Raw genomic sequence first — 15,246 nt, forward strand, 5'->3', positions numbered from 1 at the left:
AAAGAAAGAAAAGAAAAAAAAGAAAAAAAGGAAAGAGAAAGAAAAGAAAAAGAAAAAGAAAAAAAAGAAAAAGAAAAAAGAAAAAGAAAAAAGAAAAAAAAAGAAAAAGAAAAAGAAAAAAAAAAGAAGAACCTCTCTTTACCCTGCACACTTTGTAGCATGTTCAAAACTTAAAAATGGATCACAGACCTAAATGTTAAGCCTTAGATTATACAATGTCTAGAAGGAAACACAGGAGAACATTTTTATGACCTTGGCAAAGATTTCTTAGATAGAACATCAAAAACACAATCCCTAAATGCAAAAAAAAAAAAAAAAAAAGATAAATTGGATTTCATCCAAATTAAGCAGGAAATAAAGTATCTCTTTATTAATAGCTAGCAAATTGAGGCTTGCACCAGGTCACACAGCTAGCAAATGGCAGAGCCTGGAAATGAACTCATGGCAATCTGACTCCAGAATCTACATTTTTATGCATAGTATTCTAAAACAACTCCCTTTACAAGACACAATGCAGGGAGCACAGACTTCAACAGTACAACAACAGTCTGGGCTAATAGGCCAGGACAGCACCCCACAACCTCCCAGTCCCAGTCTGGACCTTGGGGAAGCCTGAGTGTTTGAGCTTTAGCAACACCGAATGAGCTTTCAACAAACTCGGCGATGCTTCATTGCAAAAGAGAAATGTTATGAAGGAGGTTAGAACTGGCCTGTCTTCCCTGAAGATTTGCTAGCTCGATCTTAATGACATATTATTGCTGAAAATAAGGGTCATCCACGTGACCGGTGTCACCCCAGGGCTGTACTGTATGCTGCAGAGAATTCGGTTAGGCATGAGCCTGCCCCTCGGCGGAGGCTTGTGCAGGGACCGGTGGGCAGGGTGTGCCATTGACATCCCACAGTGCGAGTCCTTATTTGCTGGACCCACCCCTGCCTCTTTCTTTCCCCACAGTGCCTAATGCAGGACTAGGCACCCAGCAGATTTCAATAAAACCTCATTGCTTGAGGGATGATTTGTGGATGCCATGTTCACATTAGAGATTTATTTGTACTTAGTTCCAAAGTCCAGACTTAGGTCACTCCGTGTTCTATAGAACAGCACATACAAATCCCTTTACAATTCAGACTGGAAATCAGTAGATCTGGGGTAGAGGCCAAGATTCTGCATTTCCAACAGTCTTCTGAGTGATGCTGGTGCTATCCCCTGGACCCCTCTGTGACTGGTAAGGCCCAGAGAACATGGACTCCAGAAGCAGGTTCTCTCCCTCCCTTTCAATCAAGAGAGCTCAGTGTGAACTATGCCTTAAGATGATTTTCTCCCAGGGAAGAAAAGCTCAACTTGCTCATTGCATTCTCTTTGTGGGTTCACTTAAAAAAGATGGACTGAGAATATGCTGTGTTTGTAGTACAGCTACCAGGCCAGAGGCAGAAGTGTAAGGTCCAGGGCGGGCTCATAGTATGGCACCCTGCAAACACATTTGGGCACACATATTTAGAGGCTGGTGCCATCTTTGCCTGGGAAGGGGGTAGAAGCAGCCAGTTGCCCTCCGTCTTCCTGCTGAGTTTGGCTCTGATTCAAACCTGCAAACCCCTTAGAAAAAAAGTAGCAACTATATAGCGAATGCCACTGAGAGTCTCTCGCAGCCCACTTTCCTTCTACCCATGAGACAGATCAAAGTATGCACAGCTTGTCCTTCGCACACACTCTCTCTCTCTGAAGAATCCAGTTAATGTAAGTTTTCCATCTTATTATTTATTTATTTATTTATTTATTTATTTTTTTTTTAAATTTCTTTTTTTTTTCAACGCTTTTTATTTATTTTTGGGACAGAGAGAGACAGAGCATGAACGGGGGAGGGGCAGAGAGAGAGGGAGACACAGAATCGAAAACAGGCTCCAGGCTCTGAGCCATCAGCCCAGAGCCTGACGCGGGGCTCAAACTCACGGACCGCGAGATCGTGACCTGGCTGAAGTCGGACGCTTAACCGACTGCGCCACCCAGGCGCCCCCCATCTTATTATTTATAATAAACAGGCATCTTCGGAAGGTCTTGGCTGGTCCATCTTCTATTTGGTGCAATTAAATTTCATTCCACCTGTACTTTATACTCAACCCAGTGCTGAGAAAACATAGTCTCGGCCTCCAGCACGCTTTCCGTCCTCTTTTTTAAAAAAGCTTATTTATTTTTGAGAGAGAAGAGCGGGAGGATGGGCAGAGGGGGGTGGGGGGAGAGAATCCCAAGCAGGCTGTGTGCCGTCAGCACGAACCCAATACAACCTGGAGATCATGACCTGAGCCAAAATCAAGAGTCAGGCACTCAACTGACTGAGCCACCCAGGTGCCCCCAGGCTTTCCATCGTCTTAAAGAAAGAAGGCTCACAGCTAAGTACTAGGAGCACGTAGCAGCTGAATTCTGGGGCATGGTGTACCCGATGTGACTGCTGGTTGAGGAGGCACCAGTCATGGTGGCCTGGCAGAGTTTATGGAAGGCTTCATGGAAAGGGCGGGGCTGGGCTGGAGGGACAGAACATAATGTGAATCCAGAGAGCAGAGACCAAGGCCAGGGAGGAAATCTTGCAGTCTGGACAAACGTGCACATGACCACTCCTGTCGGAGGTCAGCTTCCAGCTCCTCTGGGTTTTCAGAACCGCGCTGGCCGCATGCTCCTTTTACCAGCACCTAAGCGAAAGTTCCACAAACATTTCCATCCTGAGCTCAGCCAGGTTGGGATCTTTCATTCTACCGCAGAGAAGAGCCAGAGGCTTTGACCTGAATGCATGAAATGAAGGTGGAAAAACAATGTTTGAATTTTTAATTCAGAAAAAGGAAGCAACCAGCAATAATCTGGAAATTCTTAATCGGGAGGCAACTGAGGACAGCACTGGCGTGACCTGGCAGAGTGGGAAACTGTGGGGTACCTTCTTCTGTCAGATTGCGATTATTGGGAGAAGCAGAGCTGGTGACATAGCATTGCTGTCTTGGATCTTTAAAAATCTGGGTGGCCACCAAGAACGTTGAGTCAGTAAGGTCCCTTTGGAAAGGTGGCTGGGCAACGAGGAAGGTCCTGGGTGTTTACAGAGGCTGCAGAGGGTCAGGGCACAGCATAGGAAAGCTCCCGCCGGGGTGACCAGAGATCCCAGCCACCTGCCGCCTGGGGCTTCTGCCCAAGAGGGCTTTGAATACCTTGGCTATCCGGCACATTCCGATTTAGGGGAGGAGAGACAATGACAAGAACAAGATTGCATGTACCTCCCACGAGTCCCATTGCATATGGGATATATTACAACTCCCTTGACAAGGCATTGTCAAGTTTAAACTATGGCCCCGACCTATCTGCTCAACCTCGCTGCTCCCCTGCACACACCATGAACACCATGTGCCCCAGCGAGGCCAGTGCTCTCGGTTCTTCACTCTTCCTCCATTCAGGCCCATCCTCTTCCCTTCTCTTCCCTTTCTTGGTCCTATCCATCCCTTAAGAGCCATGAATCTGGCTGGCTCTACAGGCCCACAATAAGCTCTTCTTTCTCTAGAAAGGGAGACCAAACTGCAGACCACACCAAATTTACCACCAGCAGAACACGGGCAACCGAATGTATTGTTGGGGAAGAAGCTGTTACCAGAAAATTTCTTTTGAAAGTACTGGAGGCACCTGGGTGGCTCAGTCGGTTAAGCGTCCGACTTCGACTCAGGTCATGATGTCACGACCAGTGGGTTTGAACCCTGCATTGGGCTCTGTGCTGACAGCTCAGAGCCTGGAGCCTGCTTCGGATTCTATGTCTCCCTATCTCTCTGCCCCTCCCCCACTCATGATCTGTCTCTCTCTCTCTCTCTCTCTCAAAAGTAAATAAATGTTAAAAAATTTTTAAAAATTAAATAAAAATTCTGTTGTGAAATAATCACAACAGGAAACAGGAATTTTCTTGCATTTCTTTACCCTGATTTTGTTGTTTATACTATTGCTTATGTTTTTTTTTTTTAATTACCTGGAAAGGACACCCTGTAATCTTTCCAGGGTTTGAGTCCCCTAGCTCTGAACCCAGCCTGTGCTTCTATGACCACTTCATCCAGCGACAGCCTGTCCTGCATATTGAGGCCCCGAATCTTTCAAATCTTACATATGGTTACAAGGCCATTTCCTGTCTCGCTTCCGCATTAATCAGAATCTCTTTCTGGGGAGGCAATAAGTGTTCTGCATGTTACAGGATGTGTATGAATGGAAAGCTGTTAGGACAGCCCCTGACACATGTTAGATATTAATACTATTATTGTTGTTGTTATTTAACTTATTTGCATCACTTCCGAGATTTTTACTTCCTTCAAAGATTAGACATTGCCAACTAATAGGGGCTCAATAGATACTCGTTAAACTTCTTTCTGGTGATATAGTATCCACTAAATTAAACAGTGTTTTCAAGAGCCAGTGCAGCATAGCAGTTATGAGCACAGCCTGTGGAGACATGTGGGTCCAAATTCTGGCACCACCACCTGAGTCCTATTACTTAACCTCGGGGTCTCTGTTTCCCCGTCTGTAGTGCCTACTTTGTAAGTTTGTTATGAGAATCAGTGGGTTAATATTTCAGTACCACCATCACACCATGCCTGAAACATAGTAAGTCCTACGTAAGTATCCTACATACAAACATTACCAAAAAGAGTTGGGTAGAAATTTATCTTAGAAAAAAAGTTTTCTAAGCAGTACCAATTATACCAATATTAATTTGAGAGAATGAGTTCCCCCTCTTGGTAATATCATTTGTAGATAAGCAGTTAGTATGCTGAGTACATGGAGACTCAACACCTTCAAAGCAGGTGCGATAGGATCTTTCCTTGGTGGATTTGACTAATGATTGAACTTCAGGTATATATCTTTATGATGGTTTTACTCAAACTGTCCTCTCCCTTAGGGTAGTGGATGCTGTGATGTGCTACCCTGACCCCTCCTCAGAGAGTTGGGACGGCTGCCAGCCCAGAAATCTGTCCTCAGCTGGAGAGGGCCATCGGGGACAGCCATAGACAATGACCGGTCCCTGCGCAGAAGTGAGGCCCCCTCCCCTTGCCCCAATTGTTAATAATTCTGAAGGTCACCCCTAGAGCTCCCCCTGGGGCCCACTGAGGGCTCTGATGACACTGCTTTGTAGTCCAAGTGTTTTCTCTGCCCGAGCCTGCTTTTCCTCCTTCCCTTCCACTTCCACAGATGTGGATCCCGAGAGCACTCCCCGATAAACGTCCTGCACGCTAATCTCTACCTCCAAGTCCATTTCCGGGGATCCCGGCCTGTCTAGGGAGGGGCACATTCATTTATTTTTATTAGTTCTGATACAACCTTTGACTTGCAATTACCTGGACTCCACCTGTAGCTAGTGTGGGTGTATGGTGTGGTTTGTCTGGGACAACCTATTTGTGCCTTTAATTATTAAAAGGTTTAATAATTGATAGCAATCCTTTTGACTTTAAAAATATCTCTGGTGGAACAATAAATTCTACGGCCACCTCATCTGTAAACAACTCTAATGTCCCCGGGACTCACTGCCAGTGTGGAAAAGTGAGGTCATATTAACATAGTCTGGATTCCCCTAGCTTGGAGCGCCTCTTAAGTTTAATTCTGGAACCTCAGCCCCTCCCTCGTCCTCTCCTGCTTCCTCCCCAGAAAATCTGAGTGACGCTGGAGCCCACACGTTCTCGACAGATCAAACTACTGCTCAGCTACTGCTCTCGACCCTCTTCTGAGGCTGCTGGTCGAACCTCAAGGCTGACAGTCCCCTCCACTCTCCCCGGGAGCAGTGGCTCCAACTGGCACTGCTGCTTTGGGGTATCAGACAGTGTCTGGGTGTTCTATCATTGCCACAAGGCCCAGATGGCCCAAGGAGGCCCCATGGACGCTCATCCCTGACCAGGATTTGAGTCTCTACTTTGGCTGTAGCTTGATATATCTGCCCTCCCATGAAGTGAGTAAAGAAACACATTGCCTTTATCTAGGATACATTTTTTTCTTTGGTTGAACCCCAGAGTAGAAAGGCATGGCCCCCAAATGGGCGTGGTTCATCTCAGATTGTCCACAACCCTTTCCCACTCAGGATCACACACAGGCCCTCAGGTGGCTGGATCAGGTTGGGGTTGAATAACAGCCTCCAACTATAACTGGAAACCCTCGACCTAGCTAATCCCAGTGGTTCAGGTTCTTTTCCAGAAGTTTCCTCACACTCCATGTAATTGAGTTGACACAAACAGATGTGGAGGAATTGCAACCTAATTCTGCTCAAATCAGGTATGTTTGCTCTGCATGATGACACAAGATCGTAAAAATGACTGTGGGCATTCCAGTCCTACAAAGTGATCTTGATAATCAATGGAAAAACAACAATTGTACTGGGGCGCCTGGGTGGCGCAGTCGGTTAAGCGTCCGACTTCAGCTCAGGTCACGATCTCGCGGTCCGTGAGTTCGAGCCCCGCGTCAGGCTCTGGGCTGATGGCTCAGAGCCTGGAGCCTGTTTCCGATTCTGTGTCTCCCTCTCTCTCTGCCCCTCCCCCGTTCATGCTCTGTCTCTCTCTGTCCCAAAAATAAATAAACGTTGAAAAAAAAAATTAAAAAAAAAAAAACAACAATTGTTCTGTGACCTGTAAGTATTTTTGTCTAAACATTAAAAACACTCTTATTGTTGGCTATAAATGCACCAGGAAATGAAAAATTAGCAAAATTAATATTTACATATTACACTGTAATTTAAAACATTAAAAACAGTGAGGATTAAAGTGTTTGCTTTCTTTCTAAAAAACTTATCAAAAGTAGTTTTGAGCAGTTCTTGCCTTCTTCCTCTCACTGTATAACTGTGTTTTTTAAAAATGTTTTTATTATTTATATTTGAGAGAGAGAGAGAGAGAGAGAGAGAGACAGAGCATGAGCAAGGGCAGGCATAGAGAGAGGGAGACACAGACTCTGAAGCAGGCTCCAGGCTCTGAGGTGTCAGCACAGAGCCTGACGCAGATCTCGAACTCCCGAACCGTGAGATCATGACCTGAGCTGAAGTCAATGCTTAACCGACTGAGCCACCCAGGCACCCCACGCTGTGTAACTTGTGATGCTATGCCTCGGTGTGCTGTCGTCCTTCTTACATAGTTTGGATCAGCGTGCAATAGTTTATCCTTCACTCCTGCGATGCCGTGAAATATCTCAGAGCATTTCTTGAGGTGAAGTTTTTTGCTGGCATCACTTCCTCTGGGACATCTTCATTTTCTTGGAATCTGGCTGCAAATGTCATGGTGGCATCCTCATCTGGGCTAGCAGCTTCACGAGCAACTTAACACCAACCAGCTCATGTTGAACTCAAGAATGCAGAAACCAGCCTTTACTGGCAGTCAGTGGTTCTTCTTCAGTCTCCTTGTGATTGGCTTTGCTGTTGTTTTTGTTGTTGTTGTTGATGATGCAGCTGACTGCAATGCTTTGGTCTGAATGTTAGCCAGACTAATTAGAACTTTAAAACATTATGGTCTTCAACCCAAAGTAGAAGAAAACATTCCATTTCAACCATAAGTGGCTTTATGCTTCCACTGCAGTTAAAACTGAAAGATAAAGTGGCTTTTCCTGTTTTGTTTTGTTTTTTAATACTCATTGGACTTGTCCAGTAAGGTTAGCACCATAGCTTCTAGTAGCCCTATGTTGCCCGTGAGCTTGGCCTTGCTGTTGCCATTTTCCAATCTATTCACATCCAGTTTCACTGCCAGCGTTGTCACTCTTTGTTTCTTTGCTGTACTTGTACTTCTGTTAGCTAATCCTCTGTGGATTTTTCACTTTTGTAAAATGTCATGTGGGTTCATCACCGGGAGGCAAGGAGGCAACACAGCTACATAGTTTGCTGCCTGTGTGTGAATGGAATACCAGAAGCATGGTGATCAATCACAGACAGACTTTGAAAGGAGCGATGCAACTGGTCACTTCACGATTCGCATCTGTTGTTTATGTAGTGATCTGTGGCTTGAAAAGCAGGCAGTGAAATTTGTAGTTTATGTAACTACAGTCCTATACCAAGGCCGCAGAAATTGCAACCATTTTGTTGGGGACAGGTAATACATATTAAATCATGGAAATTGAAACTTGTGTGTGTCAGAAACATGCAGTGCAGGGAGGGACTGTTTTGTGAATATTTGCACCAAATATTTCTTTTTTAATGTTAACTATTTATTTTCGAGAGAGAGAGAGAGCACGAGCAGGGAAGAGGCGGAGACGGGGCCGACAGAGGACCCAAAGCGGGCTCCACGCTCACAGCAGAGAGCCTGATGAGGGGCTCAAACTCACAAACCCCCAAGACCCTGACCTGAGCCAAAGTTGGACACTTAACCGACTGAACGACCAGGTCTCCCCCCGCCATTTTAAAAAATGTGTTTATCAAAATATTTCTGAGCGCATTGAGAGTATTGCACTTCACCCACCTTGTGGTGGGATAGTCACGTGTTATTACTTCTGGCCAATGAACTGTGACCAGAAGTTACAGATATCCCTTCCATGCCAAAGCACTCAATTGCCAGTGAGTACTGGCACAGCCCCTGAGAGTATCTGAGCAGGAGCTACGCTGTGAGTCAGGGTCCCTGACCAACTGAGACGAGCAGAGGCCTCTGCTAAGGTGTCACAGACATATAGCATAAGCAATAAGCAAAACTTTGTTTGATGCCGGGGTAGAGAAAGAACCAGGGGCATGTAGCGAAAACAAACATTCAATCTTTATATGGCTAAAAAAATGGTACAAATACAGAAAATAGGTGTATAGTTTAATAAAATATTAAAAGGTGAACATGCTTATAACCCCTACCCAAATAAAGACAGAACCAGGTCATAAGTTTGTGCCTGAGCTCCATCCCATCATAGACCCCGCGCTGCCCTCTGTCAGTTACTGCCCTGCTGCCTTTTTAAAAAATGCTTATTTATTTATTTTGAGAGAGAGCGAGCGGGGGGTGGGGTGGGGGGAGGGAGAACAAGAGAGAGCAGGGCAGGGGCAGAGAGAGAGGGAGAGAAAGAATCCCAAGCTGCTCTGTGCTATCAGCACAGAGCCCGACGCAGGGCTTGATCTCATGAACCGTGAATTCATGACCTGAACTGAAATCAAGAGCCAGTGGCTTAACTGACTGAGCCACCCAGGCACCCCTGCCCCGCTGACTTTTATGATGACTTCCTTCCTTTCTTTGCAGCATTATCACCTACTCGGGCATCCCTCAACATGGAGGCTTAGTTTCACTTTTTCAATATTTTTAAATCTCTGAATATACAGATTTCCCATCCACCCCTTCCACTTGTGAATTTACTGGCTGCGGACTTTGTTGTCCACGGGTACCTGTGATACTCACGATGCGGCAGATATCTTCATCAACAGGGAGGGATTTCATCCGGACCGATTTTATGCTGCCTCACCCAGAGGATGCATCCAAGTTCAGCTTCATTCTGTCTGAAGGAGGCCTCAGGAGCTGTGTAGGGAAAGAATTTGCAAAAATTCTTCTCAAAATATTTACAGGGGAGCTGGCAAGGTATTGTGATTGGCGGCTTTTAAATGGCCCTCCTGTAATGAAAACCAGTCTGGTCATGTACCCCGCGGACGATCTCCCGGTAAGGTTCACTGGCCTCCGGGGGGAAATCTGATGGCTGTGAATGCCCAGACCTCGGACTTATTTCAAGTGTACCTATGAGTTTTTACACAGTGTTGCATTGATACTGTTATATTTAATTTCTCAATGCATTCATAATATCTCTGTGTCTCCACTTCAGTACCACAGTCATGAAGCATGAAAATAATACCTTTGTATAGTTTCCAAATAAAGTAAAATTTGAAGGTGAAAAAAAGGGGGAGTCATTTGTAGTTTCCAACAGTGTAGGTTTTGTTTCTTGCATGACCTCTTTCCTCTGACCTTGTAGTTCCTTTAATATCTCTGGTTGGATCTGTCAGCCCAACAAATTTGCGTGGGTTTGATTAATTTTGGCAAGACACCTTCATTGGCAGTGGTGCATTTGTTCACTGTAAAGTACATAATCAGCTACAGCATGACTTTTGTGTTATAAACAGTCGTTGTTGCTCAATTCCAATATGTATCTGGGGTTTCAGAAAGGTGAAAGTCCAATTCAGAACTTCCCTCCTTCTATAATCTGGTTACTTGTGGTATAGTTCACACAGAAAAATCTGCATAAATCCCTTTCTTCCCCCCAGAGCTCAAAGCTCTGGCACATTCAGGTAAGTTACTGAGGTCTGAAATTGGCAAAACTGTCATAAAGATGGCCTCCATCAGCCCGGCCTTCTCTCACTATGCCTTCGACCACAAAGAGTTCACCCAAGGCCCTGTGATTCCTCAGTTTGTCTCCCCAACTCTCCACCCCAGCAGTGCCCACCTTCAAGGAACAGGTTCTCATTTTCTCCCCCCTTAGAAGATAAATTGAGGGCATCACTCATCCTAGAGGCATAGGGATTTTTCAGCTACCTGTCTCAAATATTCGGTCATAAACTTTGTGGGGTTGAAAACAGGTAGCCCTGGGCTACCTGGGTAGCTCAGTTGGTACAGACTAAGGCTGCGGTCATGATCTCACGGTTTGTGAGTTCAAGCCCTGTGTTAGCCTCTAAGCTATCATTGTAGAATCTGCTTGGGATTCTCTTTCCCTTTCTCTCTGCCCCTCCCCTACTCATGCTCACTTTCTCTCTCTCCAAATAAATCGATAAACTAAAAAAGAAAGAAAGAAAGAAAGAAAGAAAGAAAGAAAGAAAGAAAGAAAATAAAAGAGAAAAGAAGACGAAAAGAAAAGAAAAGAAAAGAAAAGAAAAGAAAAGAAAAGAAAAAGAAAACAGGTAGCCCTAAACCCAAACCCAGGTAATGCTTAAGCTGTTGGGGCCAGCAAGAGTGTTTTTGTTTGTTGGGGTTTTTTTGTTTGTTTGTTTTTGGTTTGTTTTAAGCCAAATGAAAATACATTTGGTAGGGGGGCATTTTCTGTCTGGTTAGATCAGAGGCCACCACCCCCTCTTGTATTATACCTGTTCTGGTTTTTGAGTCTTGGATGTACTTGTATTGTCACTTCTGTCTTGCAGCAACCTTGTGGATGGGTGTCAATAGCCCATTTTACAGGCGAATAAACAAAAACTGGCTATGTGATGAGCAGAGCCTGAGCGAGGTCTGAATGGAAATGAGACAGATACCAAGTGCTTTGGGAAGTAGACAGTGTTGGGAGAAACGGTGATGGGGCCCTCTCTATCCCTGCACGAACTAAAACCCACATTCTTTTTTCTTCCTTTTTTTACAGAGACAGCTCAAGGAAGCATGATAAAATGAGGCCTAAGATAATATTTGGGGGGGGAAGTTTATTTTTTTATGGTCTGTTTGCATTAGACCGTCGGGCGAAGAGAGGCGGTTAAAGACTTGTCCCAAATGGCTGGGCTGGAGAAGCACACATCCAATGTCAATAGTTGGAAATACAAGTGTTTGGTTTCATTAAATTTCTTTTTTAAAAAACATGTCTTCTTTCCTTCTCCTGAGGCAATCCAAGGGAAGGAGATACGGAGCCGGAAAGAGACGGAGGAGGAGGGAGCAGCCAGGGCCAGGGAAGAATTGTCCAGAGGGCCTTGCTTCCCTCTGAGTGTGGTCAGCCAGCCCAGGACGCTGTCGGTCCTGACCAGGAGAAGTTGCCTGGAGTCATCCGCTGGTCCCAAGGACTGTTGCTAGTTGGGGGGGGGTGGGGGGTGGGGGGAGTGGGCAGAGTGCCTGCATTTGTCTAACAGCACACTTTTAAAACAACAGAGCAAAAGCGAACAAATTGTCAAATTGGGGCCAGCTCTGGGAAAGACAACTCGAATTCTGTGTTGTCCCATGGACCCTTTCGGCAACAGCTGCCTCCTTTTCTTCCCCAAGGCAGAGGCCACATGCAACAGAGGAGGCCACAAGCAGAAGAAGGCAGGTTAAGAATGCAGGATCCAGCCTTCCTGCCCGTTAAAATCCCAGCTCTGATCCTTACTAACTGGTTCACTTGAGGCAAATTCCTTGTGCCTCAATTTCCTCATCTGCAAAATAGAGAAATCATAATACCTCCTGGCTGTCAAAAGGATTAAGTGGGAAAAATGCTTAGCATGTAGTAAGTGTTCAGTAAACGTTTATTGTTGTTATTCTATTATTTTTAGAGCTTTTGCTCTCCTTCCATTACGTGCCACTCCCTGGCAATCCCGGGGTTTGTCCAAATAGATCAATGCACCCAGAAGAATGAAAACACAGGTTCTCTCACAGGGTATTTTGCATGCTGTCCACCAAGACCCTCTTTCTCAGGCAGTTTCCACACAGCTCCATGGACACCACACCCTTACACTCATCAACACACCCTAGTTCATATGGCACCGTCGACCTGGATTGCCCTCTTGCCCTCCATCCACCCAAATCTAGTTCAAGGCCTACATTGTAACAAAATGCTTTCTGTTTCAAGAAAACTGACCCAAGTACATACAAGAAGAAGGGAAATGTACTGACCATACAGTTGAAAAGTCCAGAGGGTAGGTCCGTCTTCAGGCACGGCTTGAACCAGGGTCTTGCAAGAAGTCACAAGCACCTGATGTTCACCTCTTGGTCTTGCTTCCTCTATGTTGGTGCCACCCGCAGACAGACTCTACACTTCTGGTGGCAAGAGATTTGCATTGCAAAGTGAACTGCAGGTTCAAGCCCAGTGAGACAGAGAACGTTCCTCGCTCCTAACAGCCCCAGCACATGTTGCACGTGTTCCTTGGCTGTCATTGGGTCCATTCCCTGGACCAATGTTAGGGTTGGGTGATGGGGGAGGAGTGTGATGCTCTCACCTGCAACCCAACTGACACTTCCTAGATTGATGAAGGGGAAGGAGGTTCTTCCCAGAAAGAGATGAGGATAGTCTCCAGAATAAGGGAGAATACACACAGGAAACCCAAAGCCCAGCAAATGCCCACCACATGCTCATGTCTTCCAAAACCCAGCCCCAACAATTCTAGCCAATTCTCTCCTCTGAACTCCTGACCTGATTCTTCATACTGCCATTCATGTTGGCCATGTCTTTTGCTGGCATCCTTTGGTTATGAATAAGTCCTGCTACATTAGCTACTCTGTGAAACACTTTCATGTGAAAACTGTTCTTGGGTCCTTCATTTGGCAATGAAGCGGTACTGCTCCCTTGTTCTGCACTGTTATGTCTCTCTTTCTGATCCTGAACTTCCCATCGTGTGCGTGTGTCTTACCTTTCTTGCAGACTGTAAACTCCTCCACAACAGGAAACTAGAATGCTTCTTGCCTAGCACCTTCTATATACTAATTACTTCATCGATGTTGTTTGATTAGGAATCGAAGGACGTTTCTTCTCTTATATCTTCTGTTGGTGGAATGCCAGTAGGTGCTAAATAATATTCTTGGAACCACAGATTTAGGAGGAACATTGAAGGTACTTTGGGCCTTGATCCAAGCAGCCCTAGAGCTGGCCCTCCTGGGGCTGGACTCCCCCTCAGCTAGACCCCCCTCAGCTGGACCAGCTGAGGCCATCCCAGGAGACAGGAGTACAGCCCTCAAACAAACAAAACAAACAAAAAACTTTATCTACTCTTTCATTCCTCAGGGAATAGAGATTAGGTAAGGGAGGTCCTTAGTAGGTGAATGATATAAATCCACAAAATAAGAGAAATACCAAAAGGGTGTTAAACCAGTTTGGACACTTCATTCAAAGCCTTTGCCATTACCAGCAATGATTACCTGGTGAAGCCCTGTCTAACCCGCAATCTCGGTTCCAGGCCTGAGACTCCTCTCTGGGACCTGGCTGGGGGCTCGATCCCAATGCAACCCAAACTGAGCTCTGGGCAAGGCCCACAGGTCAAACACCCTCCAGAGACACCAACAAGCCTTCAGCCAAGAGGGAGGAGAGCCAGGAGGCATGGGATGAAGCATCTCCAGTTCTCAATCCTCTCTACCAGATGGAGGGGGCTCCCTAGGCGGGCAGGAACTAGTGATCAGGTCAACATGGCTCCCTGACCCTCAGGAAACCTCCAGCAGATAACTGCCACCTGACACCAACAACACTCCTGCTGTCCACTGTGGGGGCTTAGGTGGATGGGACTGGGGTGCCAGGGCAGGGGCATAGTCTTACTTTCCTAGAGAAAGAAAGACAGTGCACAGCAATTGAAGGGACTGTCAGAAAGCTTTGGATTCTTGTGTCATCATTTTCTCGCTGCGTGACCCCAGGAAAGCTCTCCAGATCTGGGTGCACTAACCTTAGGAGGGGGTGGGGTTGGACGAGCCCCCTGCCTGCTCTAAGTTAGGGGCTGGTCAATTCTGATGGCATGCTATCACCTGTCCTGGCTAATCACCCACAGGCCTCATCTCTAGGACGTTTGGTTTCCCAGTGGACAAGTAAGACTGAATCTGCACTCCAGCCTGTGCTCTGGGACAATAGGGCAGTGTGGCCCAGCAGCGAAGGGCGGGGCTCAGGAGCAGAGTTATGGCATCGATTCCTAGCTCTGCCCCCTTTCCAGGCCTCCCCTCCCACTCTATAAAATGGGGATAACTCCTATCTTGTAGAGTTCTTATGAGCGCTCAGTGAGGTGATTTAGACAAAAGCTCTCAGAACAGTGCCTGGTACTTAGTGAGGGCAGGGTAAGGGCTCACTATTAGTGTTCAGGCATCCATAAAGCTCTTAAAAACCACCATCCGAGCTAATAAAAGGTCCAGGATGCAGTTTCCAAAGGCTTCCTCGCAGTGAAAGTCGAGCCTGGTGCAGACCTGGGGCCAGGAACAGATGGCCTTGACTGTTCGCTCCTTCCCTACGTCTGGCAGGTGACAACTGGCCTCAGCCCCATGGCCTTGAGATGAGAACTCCCCCCACCCCCAGCCTCCAGCTCCAGAGGGTGGCTGGCGTCGTGCTGCTGACACTGACCGCTGCACCCCACCTTTGCACAGTGAGGCCTGGCAGGCCGGATGTGGCCTCCTTTCCCAGTGGGCTTGTGCCAGATGGCTTGATTACCATGGGGTGCATTTCAGGCCTCCTTGCTATTATCAGCTTCTCACTTTCAGCTGCTGGATCAGGGGCAGGATCCTTTCTTTCCTCCCTCTGCCCCATCACTGGGTGTTTGTTCTTGCAGCAGCCTGGACTGCCCAGGTGAGCCATGTCCTGTCCTAGAGAAGCCTCCTCCGGGCATGCCCGCACAGACCCACCTGGACATCGTCGCAGCTCCCCTCTGCTGGAGTCCGACTCCTGCCTCCCAGGATCTATCTTGAGAGAGGGTTGGCAGG

General features: G+C 46.5%; 1 long non-coding RNA gene across 1 annotated transcript; it reads right to left on the bottom strand.

Annotated features, from left to right (window-relative positions):
- Window positions 1–2,349: 2,349 nt before the first annotated feature.
- Window positions 2,350–13,513, bottom strand: LOC124504350 (uncharacterized). The gene is made up of 4 exons (XR_006960380.1): window positions 13,209–13,513; window positions 12,475–12,618; window positions 9,334–9,450; window positions 2,350–2,769 (listed from the first exon to the last, which is right to left on the bottom strand). It is a non-coding gene; the product is annotated as an uncharacterized LOC124504350 (long non-coding RNA).
- Between the last annotated feature and the right edge of the window lie 1,733 nt (window positions 13,514–15,246).

The sequence above is a fragment of the Lynx rufus genome, unplaced genomic scaffold, assembly GCF_022079265.1.
Source record: "Lynx rufus isolate CCGP_SWC_20201006 ecotype Redwood Valley unplaced genomic scaffold, mLynRuf1.p SCAF_8, whole genome shotgun sequence".
Taxonomy (NCBI): Eukaryota; Metazoa; Chordata; class Mammalia; order Carnivora; family Felidae; genus Lynx; species Lynx rufus.